The sequence below is a fragment of the Microtus pennsylvanicus genome, chromosome 21 (assembly GCF_037038515.1).
Source record: "Microtus pennsylvanicus isolate mMicPen1 chromosome 21, mMicPen1.hap1, whole genome shotgun sequence".
Lineage (NCBI taxonomy): Eukaryota > Metazoa > Chordata > Mammalia > Rodentia > Cricetidae > Microtus > Microtus pennsylvanicus.
The window spans coordinates 3,154,213-3,169,816 of NC_134599.1; positions in this window are offsets into that span (position 1 = coordinate 3,154,213).

The following is a 15,604-nucleotide window of genomic DNA, read 5'->3' on the forward strand; positions in this document are numbered from 1 at the left end:
AGTATGTACCTCTCTCGAAGGGCTTGGTTGTGAAGAGGTGGGGGTAGGAAATGGAGCTGGAGGGAAGAGAGAGCAAGTCCAGTAGCTGTGGGACATAAGCTGGTTGACTCTAGTCACTGAGTCCACTGGGGACAGACAATGGATGGGGGCAAGTCTTTCCTCAAGGGAGTCAATGATTTTTAAAGGGAAAGGGTCTCTTGTGTAGCTATGCCCTCAAATGGGAAACTCTGCCTTGTGTGTGTTGGTGGGGGACAGGATCAGAAAGCTCAAGAGGCTTAGGAATTCATGAGAGCCCTCATGGAGGTTATCTGAGCTATAAACAATCGCTGGGGAGAGGAGAAAGGGATGCCTGCAAAGCTTGCAGGCGGGGAGCTCCAGAGAGCTCCAGACATGCAGATTCTGTGAGAGCGCAATCGTGCTGGAGTAGGCTGTAAAAGACAGCAATAACAACAAAAGGCTGTGTATTTGTGTGTCTGTGTACGTGTGTGTGTGTGTGTGTGTGTGTGTGTACATGCATTCCACAGTGTACGTGTGGAAGTCAGAACAACTTTTGGGAGTGGGTTCACTACTTCTACAATGTGGGTCCCATGGACTGGACTCAAATTTTCAGTCTTGGGGTCAGGCAAGCACCTTTACCCACCGAGCCATCTTTCCAGCCTACAGTAAGCCCTTTGGTGATGGCTTTGTGTCGCCCACACGCCTACAATTAACCCCATGGACTCACCGGTTCTCTAACCTAGACTCAGTGGAATAGCACCTTTGGTCTGCAGCGACTGCCCTACCTGGAGTGATGGACAGTATTCATTCACTACACAGGGAGGAAGGGCCATGGTGGGGAAGGGCAGGTTGGGATTGGGGGTTGGGAAGGTGGTGTGGGGAGCTCCTCTCTTAGGGTTGAAGACCTGGTGAGATCTGTGATAGCAGTGCCACTGACTTGCAAGGTGTGGTGACTCTGTGTGTGACTCTCTAGATCAGCATAGGGCTTCTGGGGTTTTTGCTGGCAGAGAAAAGGCAGAAAAATGGGACCAGGGAGGCAGGATTGGGGCCTGGTGATTGATGGGGTCATGCCCCCAAGTTCTGGAAGGTGGAGGGAGAAGCAGAAGACAGTTCAGAAGAGGCCCCCAAACTGGGAAGACAGGTGTTCAGAGAGGAGAGGAACCCACATGGAACTAGATACAAGCCCCAGGCATACAGGGATCTTTGTGCGCACTTCCTTGGTCTTACTTGCCTCTGCTTTTGATTCTGGAACTGGCACCACTTGATCCCACAGAGGAGAAATGCTGGGATAGCACAGCTGGGGCAGAGGAGGCCGGCTTTATAGACAGTCAGGCTGAAACCAGCAAAAATGACATGGGGTTGCTTAACACCTCACTGCTTCCTTCCGGCTTTCTGCAAGGATTAGCTGGCATAAGGCTTAAGGCAGGGGACTTATGGAAGGGTCTGTTTGGGAAACTTGGCTGTGGCCTCCTGATTTCTTGGAAGTTGGATAACAGTTTAGTTTCGGTTTGGTGACATGGTGACACAGGCGGGTGAGGTTGTTTTTCTCTGCCATCTGGCAGCTGGACCTGTGCAGCAGCCCTTGGAAAACCAGGAAGCTAACAGACACCTCTGGTCCTGAGTAGGCAGCTGGTGAATGGCCCAGCCAGGTGGGGGTAGAAGCTGAGGATGAGTGCATCGTGGGGAGATGCCGGAGATATGGGCAAAGTCCAGAATGGCTTGATGACCAGGTGCTGGACTGCTGGACAGCACGTCACCCAGGAGGGCAAGGCCTGGATGACTAAGGCTTCTGTAGGCCAATGTGGCTGACAAAGGCTCACAACAGGTTTGGAAAATGGAGGTGGCCAGTGTAACAGGGATGAAGATAGGGACTAGGGGTGGTAGGTGGGGTGCTGGGTAGGTAGTGTGTCCTCTAACCTGTGTCCTCTTTGGACTTTCAGAATTGTTTGGAATAAGAGTTACTGCAGATGCAAAAAGTTAAAAGATGAGGTCCCTGGGTGCAGGACAGACCCTGATCAATGTAAGGCTTTCCATATTAGAGGAGAGGAGGAGCCAGACAGATATGGACACCAGCAGCAGCCTCCCCCAGCTTTAGAGGGGTCATGGACGCCATACTCTCCAAATTCTGGCCAGGGCTGAGTTTCTCTTGGGGTAGGGCTGGGGCAGCAAGAAGGTATGGAGAAAGGCTTGGGGTTGCAGCCCATGCTATAGACACACTGGTGCTTTCTGTTGGTCCCCAGGCCCCCAAGGAAAGGCTGAATTGTCTGTCCTAATCTCAGGCTCCCAGAGGAGCCCAGATGGGAAGAAAGCAGATCATCTTGTAGAGCGGTGAATACAATGCTCTCCCAGTGGGGTTTGCCTTGGCTGACCCCTGCCCTTCCTTACCCCATAGCACCTTCCTCCCTCAACACCTCCAGGTCCTCTGCCCTCCCCATGTCCTCTTTCTCCTCTTCCCCCTCCCTAACCCTCCCTCCACTCCCTACTTCTCCCTCTATTCCTTCTCTCCACTCCCACCTCTCCTCCTCTTCCCTTTCTCCATCCCTGCTCCACTTCCTCTTCCCTGTCTCTCTCACACTCCTTTCCTTCCATGCCCATTGCTCAGTTAGGGACACAGAGGTAGCTAGGTGTCAGGAGCTCGCACACTCCAGGTGTGAATCCCCTGTGGCTGCCGTGATAAGTGAGCTGGAGCACATTAACTCATAGCAATATGAGTTTATCGTCCCAGAGGTCTGGAGTGTGAAAGGGAATGCATCCCCTCTGCGAGGATCTGTTTCTGCCCTTCCTGACTCCTGGAGACCACCTGCTTCCCTTGGCTCAAGGCCTCCTCTCTCCTCCCGCTGACTATTGATTGTGTCTCTGACTTTCCTCCTGCCACCCTCTCACGTCCTAGGACATTTCATTTACATCAAAACTATCTAGAGAAGCCAGCCATATGTGTGTATGTTCTTTAAGTCCCATTTTCAACATGAGCCATCAGGAGGTAGAACCTTTGGGAGGTGATGAGGTGAATCAGAAGACTCCATCATTACCTCATCTCAAGGACTTTGACATAGCCACATCTAGAGTCCCTTTTCCACCCAGGCCATGCTTCACAGGCTGAATGTCAGGACCCAACTCCAGGGCTGTATGTCTGCCAGATCCCACCTGAAGAGAGATTCCATCCAGCACATTGGCTCCTGTTGAAGCCCAAGCCAAGAGCTCTGGAAATTCAAGCCAGGCCTGTCATCCCACTTCAAAGACTGGAGAAATACCAAGTTTTAGGCTAACCTGGGCAACACAGTCTTAAGGGGAAAAAAGAGATGGAATATAGTGAATGGTAGCAGAGCCCCAGCTTGGCATGCACAAGGCTCTGAGTTTAACCCTAACCACTTAAAAAAGGGAGAGAGGGAAAGGGATGGGTCCTTCAGATACTTAGATAGGAGGCTCCAGCCCGCATGTGGACAGAGGAGCCAGGGAAGCCAGGGTAGGCAGAAGGTGTCTTCTAGTGCATGAGACTCCAAGGACTCCTGAACAAAGAGATGGAGCTGGAAAACAAGCCGGGATGGAGCCTGGCTGTTATGCCAGGGAGTATGGCAGTATTACGGGGGATGGTGTCCCCAAATCATCCTCATCCACCCACTTCTACTGATGGTGGTTTAGCTAGTGCCCTTCCTTGCTGTGGTCAGATGATGTCCAGGCCTATGTCTGGACCATAGGGAATAAACTGGCATGTGTGAAGTTACAAGCATACCAAGCAGCCAGCTGTACCCCGGGCACCCCATCCCCACTTCTTTCTCTCTGAGGTGATTACACTCTCCTCCTCAGGCTCTGTCCGTCTCTGTCTCTTTGAATAAACTAGCATGCACCCTAATCAATACCATGGGCTCAAGGTCATGTTTAAGCTTCACATTGCTTAAGTACTTAGCCCTGAGATTAACAGCAAACTTCCTATTCTACAGTCACTTCCCATGCCCTTGGGGAGCCACGATGGCTTTATGGTGATGTGGACTGTAAGTGAGAAGCGCAAAAGTGGCAGGTGATATTTTAAGTAAGCCATTCTTAAGTAAGTAAGGTTTCTGCTGTTCATGGCAGTACCAGTTCAGGCCTGGGCTGTGGTTCTTCTCAGTCCCTGATTGTGAGGCATTGTCTGGTTGAGGAGAGGGACCGAGGTTGCATGTTTGCTGACTATTAGCACGTATGGGTCTCTTCTAGAAGTATGTTGAACCCTGAGCGTGGCTGCTATTAGGAGGGGCAGTGCAAACTGAGACCCTTTCTTCCTCGCTGAAGCCTGGGAGACGCTTCAGCATGGAGTCAGCCTGGTTGGGGATAGAGGTACATGTGGGCAGCGTGAAGGAGCTTGTCTGGTAGCATGAGGTGGTCTTGCTCTGGAGCTGTGTGGGATATGGGAGTGGTTTCATACCTCCCACCGTTCCCCAAGGCTAAGGTCATGGCAAGCTGTTATACCCCACAAGGACGAGATACCAGACCTGGAGAGTCTGATCTCCAGTAGGCTCTCCTGGTGCATGGCCATAGGGGTAGACACAGGTGCTTGTTTCCACTTGGTTGAGAGACAGGGTGTGGCCAGGACACACCACTCTCAGAACCAGACCTTCAGAGTGTACTCAGGGCTGCACAGAGAACAATGACTATAAGAACTCTGAAGGACTCTGGAGTGTGTGGCTCCATCTAGGCTGTCAGTGTCCTAGTAGGGCAGAGGAGTCTTACAATAACACAAGCAGTCATTGTGTATGTCGCTCCCATGTCTAGGAAGGAGAGCAGAAAGACCACATCCTGTTCTTCAGCCAAGCTCACGGTGGGACAGAGGGTCAGGAGATGGAACCCTGAGGGGCGGGGCAGTGATGAATGCTAGTCTGGAGATGGAGCCCTAAGGGGCAGGGGCAGCGATGAATGTTAGCCATACAGAATGCAGATGCAGACTGTGCAAGATAGAAGATGGGTCACTGTGGAACTGAGGTCTGAGCCTTCAAGGAGGCAGAAAGAATGGAGGTTGCCTGCCCTAGTATGGGTGGGCAGTGATGCTCTCAAGGTCAGAGTCAATCTGTCAAGAGAGGGCAAGGCTGGGAACAGAAGGGCTGAGGGAGGATGTGGGGAGTATGCTGCTATATGGGCATGTTTGAGGCTATGGGCCACTAGGGTAATGGTGGGAAGGTGGGCAGACACCTTTGCATTCATTGTAATGCCTCCACACCACACAGCACCAGAGAACAGTGCCTGAAATTCTCAACTCAGATTCCAGTATGTTGTGACTTGCAGTGTTTTCTCTGTACATACAAAACTCTTTGCTCTTCTAGAACTATAACAAAACTTTAGATTTTCTTACAGTCATCCCTCAGTGTGTATCAAAGTGATGCATATTTGGGTCGAATTGTTTGATGTAGTGGCATCTTGCTTGTATTTTAATAAATAAGACTTGCCTGAGGATCAGAAAAGTAAAACAGCCATACTGGGCAACCTTACAGACCAGGCAGCAGTGACACTCACCTTTAATCCCAGTAGCCACCCTAGCTTGACATAGAAACCAGGTGGTAGTTGTGCACGCCCTTAATCTCAGAAATAGAAAGGATTATAAAACGGGAGGAGACAATTCTTAGGCACAGTCCCATTCTCAAGTTTCCTGGAAGCAGGATCACCATTTCAGACTAAGGTCAAGGTAAGAGGCAGTGACTGGCGGCTTTCCTTTTCTGGTCTTCAGTTTGAACCCCAATATCTGTCATTGAGATTTTATTAATCATGCAACAGTTTAATTTTTAAAACTACTTTTTGAATTAATTGGGGATTTATAAATAACTGTTCAATGAATACCAGAGTGAAGTTAGGGCAGAATTTCTAGCAATTTCTGAAATGACCCTAGACATTTTTAACTATATATTTATAAGAAGAGTTCTTAGTACTGAATTTTAGAAAATAAAAACATTGATCATTGGGGAGATGGCTCAGTGGGTAAAGTGCTTGCGTAAAAGTAAGGACCTGAATTTGAAACCTCAATGCTCCCTAAGAGCCAGACGGGTCTCATGGTGGACTTGTAACTCCAATGCTAGGAGGCAGAGACAAGGGATCCCTGGAGCAAGCTGTGTTAGTGGAATTGTTCTGCTCAGGGTTTAAGTGAGAGACCCTGTTTCAGTATGTAAGATGGAAAGTGGCTGAGGAAGAAGCCTGACATTAATGTCTGGCCTCCATCTACATTTGTGGATAGGTGAATCACATGCACCCATACATATGTAGGCGTGAACACACATACACACTGCACACAAACACGTACGAGCCTCACTTACCTCTGAAAAACACCAGAGATAGTCTCCATCCTGTGCTCCAAATATTTGGCCATGAGGCAATTCCTTATGTAAACATAGACAAGCACATCCATCTCATTAGTATGCAAATTTGCTTCTGTCTTTAAGAGATAATAAATTAGATGTATACCAAGGAATTGTTTGAAAAGAAATGCCTCTGTGATTTGTCATCAATAAATGTTTGATTGCTATACCTGTTTTATAGAATATTTGCCTTGGCATCTTAGTTACTTTTCTATTGTGAAGACATCATGACAAAGACAACTTATAGAAAAAAATAGTTTATCGGAGGCTTACAGTTTCAGAGGTCATGAGCCCATGACCATCAGAACATAGCAGTATGGAGGCAGACACGGTGTTGGTGTAGTAGCTGAGAGCTCACATCTGATCCACAAGCGAAAAACGAGAGAGAGAGAGAGAGAGAGAGAGAGAGAGAGAGAGAGAGAGAGAGAGAGAGAGAGAGAACTGGAAATGGTATGGACTTTTGAAACCTCAAAACCCACCCCAGTGACACACCTACTCTAACAAGGCCACACCCCCTAAACCTTCCCAAACAATTCCAGTAATTGGGAACCAAGTATTCAAACATGAGCCTATGGGGACCATTCTTGTTCAAGTCACCAGACTGAGCTGGGGTAAAATTTCTCAGGTGAAAAGGATATGAGTAAAACTATTTATTTATTTATTTATTTTGTATACAGTATTGTGTCTGCCTGCAGGCCAGAAGAGGGCGCCAGATCTCATTACAGATGGTTGTGAGCCACCGTGTGGTTGCTGGGAACTGAACTCAGGACCTTTGGAAGAGTACGCAGTGCTCTTATCCATTGAGCCATCTCTCCAGCCCCCATGAGTAGAACTCTTAAGCAATCCTCAGCAGAACACCATGGCTAAGGAATGGAGGGTGGCCTTCATTGGGGCCCTGTTCTTTTAAAGCTTCCTTTCTTCACAGGCCTTACCCCAGCATCCTCCCACATTTACTCCCCAGTGCCTTTCATTTCTGTACACTGAAGGCCAGCGTCAGCTTACAGTTGGATGGCTCGCGTGACCAGCATTTTCTTTGGTTCTTGCTCTCCAGCACCTGTGGCTGGCCCTGTTGACTTCTCTTGGGTTAAGTGGCCACAGAACCCTCCTCCCCCATGCTGGTCATCTCCATGTACTCTTGCCTTCACTCTTCTTGTCTACCCCAACTGGCCATATTCCTGAGTCCCACTACAGGGGGCAAATGTCATTTGGCCAGAGGGAAGTGCTGGCAGAAAAGGGAAAGGATGGGTGTGAGCTCCCTGCTCGCTCAGCCCTGAGGGTGCCCTCAAGATGCCCAGGCTTGCCCAGCCTTGTTCCTTCCCCCTAGCAATGTGAATTGCTTTCTTAAGCTGCCTGTCTGTTTCACCATCTGCTGCTTTCCTCAGTTTGGCTGTGTTTTCCAGGCAGCCTCTCCACTAAAGACTCTTTCTTTAAATGATCCAGGAGAATTTTGTGTCTTGGGAGGGTCCAGCAAAACAAACACCTCTTTTTGTTCCCCTCCCAGCAAGAAAAAGATCTAATGCTAGGGTGAGCCTCTCACCTTTTGTTCAGGTGCTCTGGAACTCTGGAAACAGGCTTCTGAGGATTCAGGAAGCTGCAGGGGTGCAGGACAGCTGAAGGGGTGCAGGACAGCTGAAGGGGTGCAGGACAGCTGAAGGGGTGCAGGACAGCTGAAGGGGTGCAGGACAGCTGCAGGGGTGCAGGACAGCTGCAGGGGTGCAGGTCAGCTGAAGGGGTGCAGGACAGCTGAAGGGGTGCAGGACAGCTGAAGGGGTAGTGAGCCACCACAACAGCTGGAGCTTTCTGGGTGTTTGAACCTAGGTCAGCAGAGACACCTGACCATATTAGCACTGTCTGAGACCCAAGACTTTGGCTCGATAGGCACAATAGGTCTGCAAGGCCCTGTGTCCCAGAGGCACAGGGAGAGGGTCCTTCTAGCCTCACCCGCCTCTGGGGTTTCTAGAAGAGCCACTGCGCCTGGCCTTTATTTGAACCATTGCCAGCGTCTCTGTTGCCATGCCTTTCTTCTGTGTTTACACACAGTGTCCTTTCTGTTCAACTTTCTCCTCTCAAAAAGACAGTCACTTTGGATCAAGTATCCAGCTACCTCATTTCAATTCCTTGTATCTTCAAAGACCCGAGCTTCTCATAAAGTCACTTTGCGGGCATCAGGATATTTGTCAGGTTTTAGCCACTGTGACAAAATGCCAGAGAGAAACCTGGCAAGAGGCCACCTAAAGAAGGAAGACCTGATTTTGGTCCATAGTTTAGGAGGATCCAGGCTGTCATGTTGGGGAAGGGACAGCAGCAGTACAGGGACCCAGGACACATCATATCCACAGTGAATGCCGGTGCTCATCTGGCTTTCCCTTTCCCCATTTTAATTCAGCTTGGACTCCCCAGCCCATAGGACCCATCTCTAGGGACTTAGGACAGACCTTCCCTCTCCATTTAGATCTCTGTGGCAATGTTGTCACAGCCATGCTCAGAGGTGTGTCTCCTAGTGATTACAAAGCCAACCATGTTGGCGACAGCTACTAACAATGACAAGCAGGAAAGGGTTGCTTTACTTGTTGATTTCAGTCCATATTCAACTAGCTCCATAGCTTTGTGCCTGTGGCGTGGTAGGGAGTAAAGCCTCTGGCCTCATGGCATCCAGGAAGGGATGCAGAGAAGGGACTGAGAACAAGATACAGCCCCTAAGGACCCATTCTCTTCAACTAAGTGCTACCACCCAAGTGCCCATCCAATTACAAGCCCTTCGATGAAGTGATCCACACAGATGTAGCTGCATCCCTGAAGCCCCACTCTTGCACACAGTACATCCGGGACCAAGCCTTCAGCTTGTGAGCTTGTTTGACATTTCAGATCTGAATCATCACACATGGATTGGACTTCAACATACCCTTATGGGGGACACCAGTTAGTCCACGCCAGTCTGGCTTAAAGAAGATGGAGATCACAGGGAGAACCAGGTGTAACCTCCAGGACATGGGAGTTTTAAGCAAAACAACTCTAGCTTCGGGTATAAAACTGTATTTTCGCTGGGCAGTGGTGGCACACGCCTTTAATCCCAGCACTCGGGAGGCAGAGGCAGGCGGATCTCTGTGAGTTCGAGGCCAGCCTGGTTTACAAGAGCTAGTTCCAGGACAGAAACCAAAAAAAAGCTACGGAGAAACCCTGTCTCGAAAAATAAAAAAAATAAAATAATAAAAATAAAACAAACAAACAAACTGTATTTTCTAACTTCTATAGAGAGAAAACATATTTGTCCATTATGAGAGTTTAAGCCACACTGACAGTGTCATTGTCCCTAACATAGAGCACCTGATTGACAATCCCAAGTGAGGAGCTAGAGTTGGCTCATCAGTTAAGGGCACCTGCTGCTCTTGCCTAGGACCATGGTCCAGGCCCAAGCACCTGCATCAGGCAGCTCACAAACACCTGTAACTCCAGTTCCAGGGGGATCCGAATTCTTTTCTTGCACATCTACCAGACTTGCACATAGTACACGTTTATACATGCAGACAATCATTTACATAAAATAAAAAAACAATTTTTTCCTTTTTTGTTCTTTTTGGGATAGGGTCTCACTATATAGCATTAGCTGTCCTGGAACTCACTATGTAAACCAGGCTGTATTCAAATTTACAGAGATCCACCTGCCTCTGCCTCCTGAGTGTTGGAATTAAAAGTGTATATCACTGTGCCCAGCTAACGAACACATTTTTAAAGGGGGGAAAAAGATTGGCTTAAGCTAGGTGTAGTGTCGTACACTTTTGATCTCAGCACTGGGGAGGAGGAAGCAGAAGAGAGGAGAGCAGAGTTACAAATCCTACTGGAGGCCGGCCTGGGCACCGGGACACCTTCTCAAAAGGAGGAGGAAGAAGGGGAGAAGGAGATTGCATTACAGGAGTTTTGGGTTTTAGTTCTGCAAAAGGATCATATCATTGTAGGTAGTCAGATAATGGAGAAGAGTCAAGACAAGCACGTGAACATCGCCTCTGGTCCTAAATTGAGGGCATGATCGTGGTTGGCATCTTTGTAACTATTCCACTGAGTAGCATTTCTACTGTGTTTTTCTGCATGCCTCATTATTCATGCAAATTCGTATCCAAAATAAGGTCAGACTTTGGCTATTGTCATTATTGGATTTTTTTCTTTTGAGATAGGGTCTCACTCTAGTTCAGACTAGTATCAAACTTCTATCAATCCTCCTGCCTCAGCCTCTGAAATGCTGGGATTACAGGTGTGGTGACTTCGGTACTTTGAACTCCCCAGGAAAATAATAATAATACAGATATCCTTCCGGAACATTTACTCGCCCTGTGGGTTGTGTGTGCCACAGACTTCCCAGTCATACTTCCTTGGACATTCATTGGCTCTCTCATACAATCTAGTATCATAAACATAGCTGAGATACTCTGTACCAGTGAGGTTTTATGTAGATCTGTTATTTTTTCGTTAGTCTGATTTCAGATAAAGACTCTAATTACACAGTCAGTTGAGTGTGGGGAAACCCTTTGCTCCTTACCAGTCCCTATCTCTCAATCAGAGCCCCACATGTGGGCAAGGCATAACTAGTAACTAGTCTTTGCCACCATCTTCCCTCAGCTGCCGGGAGACAGATGGTTCTTATTCTGCTTTTCATTCACAGTGATTTCCTGCGTTCTCTAATTTATTTCAAATGTTTTTATATTTATTTTATTTCATCTGTATGAGGGTTTTGCCCACACGTATATATAATTTGTGCCACATGCATGCCTAGTGTCCTTGGAGGCCAGAAGATGGCATCAGACCCCCCTGGACCTGGACTTGTGGATGGTTGTGAGCCACCATGTTAATGCTGGCTCCTCTGCAAGACCGATGAATATTCTTAACCGTGGAGCCATTTCTCCCGCCCCATCTAATTTGTATTTCTAGCAAGAACTGATGGAAAACCGTGGAAGCTAGGGCTGGGGGGGGGGGTGCAGCTCAGCAGGAGGGCGTGGCTTGCTTAGCACATGGGGGCCCTGGTCCATCCCTAGCATCAGAAACAATAAAACCACTTATGCTGTGCTTTAACCTTTTTGCAGTTTTCAAACATGCCGGTGCTGTTCATAAACAAGGTCAGAACACTTCATTAATGTCACATTTACTTTGCTTTTGCTATGTCTTAAATTTCGCCAAATAACAATTTAATCTATGTGATGAATTTCATTTTTTGCAGTAAATAGAATCTTGGGAGTTATAATTTGGGCTGATTTCCTGCTTAGATAAGGAAGTGGGTGTAATGTTTCTAGCGCGAAGAGTCTGAAAAGAGGCTGGCCTCCCTGCGCCTTACTCAAGGCCTTCATTATTCTCTGACCAGAGGGCAGAGGCAGAGGCCCATTAGTAGTCTGGGGGCGTGGCTGCCACGTGACAGCACAAGGTGCACAGAACCCACCCACCACGAATTGAAAGTGGATAGGCTCTGGGAACCTGGGGGCTGGCCAGGTGTCTGCTCACCTGGGCGACACCCAGCAAAGCTGGAAAAATTAGTTCCACGTGGAACAATGAACCCTTTAGCCCAAGCTCACTGCCACTCATCTGCTGGCCTTTGCTTCGGGGTGGTGAGGGGTGAAGTGCTCCCTGATTGGCTGAGTCTTCCCAGCTCACCACCGTAGACAAATAAAGCGTTCCAGCGAAGACACACTGAAACTGCATGGGACAGACTGGAAGGGCCTCTGAGGAGAGGAGACAGATCTTGCTTTTCTTCTCAGTTACCTGCGCTTTTAATGGAAGAAAGAGAAGCCTGATGTCAAAGGTGCTATTCTGTGTCTTCTGCAAGGCCACATGTCTTGTTGCTATGGCAAAACACCCAACAAAAGCAGATTATGGAAAGGAGGGCTTGCTTTGCCTCACAGTTGGAGGGTGCAGTCCAGCCTAGGAGGGGAGGCATGGCAGCCTGTGGGGGGGGGGGGCACCCATGGTCAGGAAGCAGAACACTAGAGTTTGGCATACTTTCCCCTTTTATTCAGTCCAGGACCCCAAAGACCCCAGGCACAGGATTGCCTACATTTAGGGTGGCTCTTCTTACCTCAGGGAACCCCATCTAGAAACTCCCTCACAAACATGCCTAGAAATTTCTCTTGGGTGTTTCTAGGTCCTGTCAAACTGAAGATATTAAGCATCACCACTTCTCTCTGAAGTACTTTCTGGGGAGCAACCAGGAACTAGGACTGTGTCAGCTACACTATGAAGTATACTGGATCCACCCTAGGATTAGATGATTTGTAAAGACCCCCAAAAGGCAGTCTCTTCCAAACTAGAGTCTAGGTTTGTGGGCTTCTGAGTGGGGTATCCAGCCAGTAAACCCCTGCCAAGCTCCATACCTGAATCCTGGGGCTAAGGCAGCCCTGCAGTCTGCATTTTAACAGCCCTCTGCTGGTGACTCTGATGCAGGATCTAGACTGATCCGAATCCAGGCTCCTGGCTTAGGAAAGCCTAAGGTAAATGTTCCCCTGTCAAACATCCATTTCTGTGCGTGGGGTTTGCTGACGTCCTTTCTCTCAGCGTCACTTGGCATCTGTTCTCATTGGCACTGGCTTTGCCCCCAAGGAAACAGTAGCTGTCTCCTGGGTGAAGATCAGGGTTGCTCTGCTCAGCAGTGAACTGTTAGTTACAACATCAAGGAGAAGTCATTTTGTATGGACACGATTTATTATCAGCGATATGTGTTGAGATAGCAGCAAGTGTGTAACAGACAGCTCTGAAATGTTGCCTGGCTCCACAGTGTCCACTGCTGAGGATTTAATAATCAAACACTAGAAAAATGCTTGTGTTACCAACAGGGGACAGAGGAGTGTTTCAGTGTGCAGAACATGGGTGCCTGTCCCCAGCTGCTGTCCTGGGCCTGCTGGTCAGTGTCCCTGGAGGTTCCAAGGCTGCCAAAGCTCAGAACTACCAAGAGCTCTTCAAACCCATGATTTAGTAGCTCCCAGGGGTTTGTCTGTGCTGTGACCTCTGAGAGGCTTTACCTTCTGTTTGGCTAGAGGCGTTTATTAAAGATGCCAAGTTTTGGTTGTGAGCCTAGCCTTTAACGGCTGAGCCATCTCTCCAGCCCATTTTTTTTTTTGTTTTGCCAGGTGCCTTTAATCCCAACACTCAGGAGGCAGAGGCAGGCGGATCTCTGTGAGTTCGAGGCCAGCCTGGTCTACAAGAGCTAGTTCCAGGACAGGAACCAAAAAAAGCTACGGAGAAGCCCTGTCTCGAAAAATCAAAAAAAAAAAAAAAAGATGCCAAGTTTTGGGGGCTGGGGAGATGGCTCAGTGGTTAAGATCACTGGCTGTTCTTCTAGAGGACCTGAGTTTGGTTCTCAGCACCCACATGGTGGCTTACACCCATCTCTAGTTCAGCTCCAGGGGCTCCAACACCCTCTCTGATTCCAAGGTCAATAGGCATAAATGTGGCGCAATGACATATATATATACAGGCAAAACACTCATACACATAATAGAAAAAATAAAAAGACAAGTGTCTGGTTGGGCTGTGGCTCCATGATTTACCTAGCATGTAAGAGGTCCTGGCTTCTATCTCTAAGATGTAAGAAGGAGACAGTTCTGAGAGCAAAGGTCATCTTCAAGAGACTTTCTCAACCAAGAAAGTCTTGCAAGATCAGTGAGCAGTGGAGGAGGAAGTGAGAAGGTAAGAAGTGCGTGCTGTATTCAACTCTACCACCCCATGTCAGGGTGAGGTCATTTTTCAGGGAAAAGGAAGCAGGTTAATGCCCCTAATTTAACAAACTCATCAAAAACGGGGTGGAGGTAGAGAGGACTGCCCACCCCTGGAGACCAGCTGGACTAGTCTCGGACTTCAGTGCCCTCCTTTCTTTGGAGAAAGAGCCCAGAAGGCAGCTGTCTTCATCAGAGATGTGAACTGAATTCATGTTTCAACTAAGAGGCTGTCCAAGGAAGTCATGTGCAGCCCTGTGTGCTCTGCCGGGATGCTTGTACTTTCTCTATCTACAGAATACATGCTTCTGGAGTGTTCCCTGTACTGCAGAACATGCCTGGCCCATTTACTACATCATGAATGACTTTCCTGGGCTTGCTCAGTACTCGGTTGTCTCTGATGGTCTACCTTTTCCTTTGCCAGTTGGCGTCTGCTGATTTGTGACATAACTTCTAGAATCCAAACAATATTCTCAGTACCTTGCTGGCCATTTAAAGACCCAAGTACCATGGTTTTAAGATCAGAATTGGGGGGGGGGGGCTATGGCGATGGCTCAGTTAGTAGAGTGTTTGCTTTGCAAGCATGAGGACCTGAGTGTAGATTCCCGGTACCCGTGTAAAAAGTCAGGCATGGTGAGGTGTGTCTGGAGGTGAAATCAGGACCCCTGATGCCTACTGGCCAGAAAGTTCAGCTTGATCAGTGAACTCAGTGAGGGATCCTGTCTCAACAATAATGTGGAGAGTGAGAAAGACACTTGAAGTTGACCCCCGGCTTCCACATGCGCGTGCATACCTGTACACCTCCACGAATACATACATATATAAACATAAAACCACAAACTGATCATACACAACACAGAAAGGGTAGAGATTTTTGGCTGCAAGAGGGTGAGATGGTCCCTGACCCCATAAATACTATTCTGTTTCTGATACTCCATCCAATTGTACATGGATTTCAAAGCTCGTTTCAGAAACACATTGCTTTCAGGGATGTGCTTCATGGGTGCTTTGTGGGGATACTGACACCTTCTGGTTTCCCCCATGGGGACTGTCATAGCTGTTGTGAGAGTTGCCAGATGGGCCACAGCCTCCAGGGCATCAGGAGCAAAGTACTGCAGGAGGGCCTGAGATGGTTAGGAGCAAGCTTGAGCTTACAATGCCGCCTGTCTCTTTAGAACGTCTGTGGCTATTTCAGTAGGAAAACTATAGCAGCGTGTGGGGTTGAACCCTGTGGCACTGAACAGGTCAGCAAGGCTAAGTGGATTTTCTTTTGTAGCTGCAAAGTTTCAGCTTAGGCAAAGCAATTCGACGGTAGATGAATAGGTGGTGCGGTCACGGAAGCAGACACTAACAGAAGGGGAGGGGCTGAAAATGGCTACGGAGATTTTGTTTTCAGTGTTAGCCAAGTCTTGGGATGTGGTAGTGGTGACTAAAAAGTGACGTGTGTGCACCACGGTGACTGCCTTTCCTGACACTCAAGTGCACACTTAACAGATGCTTTGACCACATGAAAAATCGTAAATCACACACTTTACCTTAACACCAGAAAAACGTTTTTTAAAAACTGAAAAGAAGCCGGGCGGTGGTGGCACACACCTTTATTCC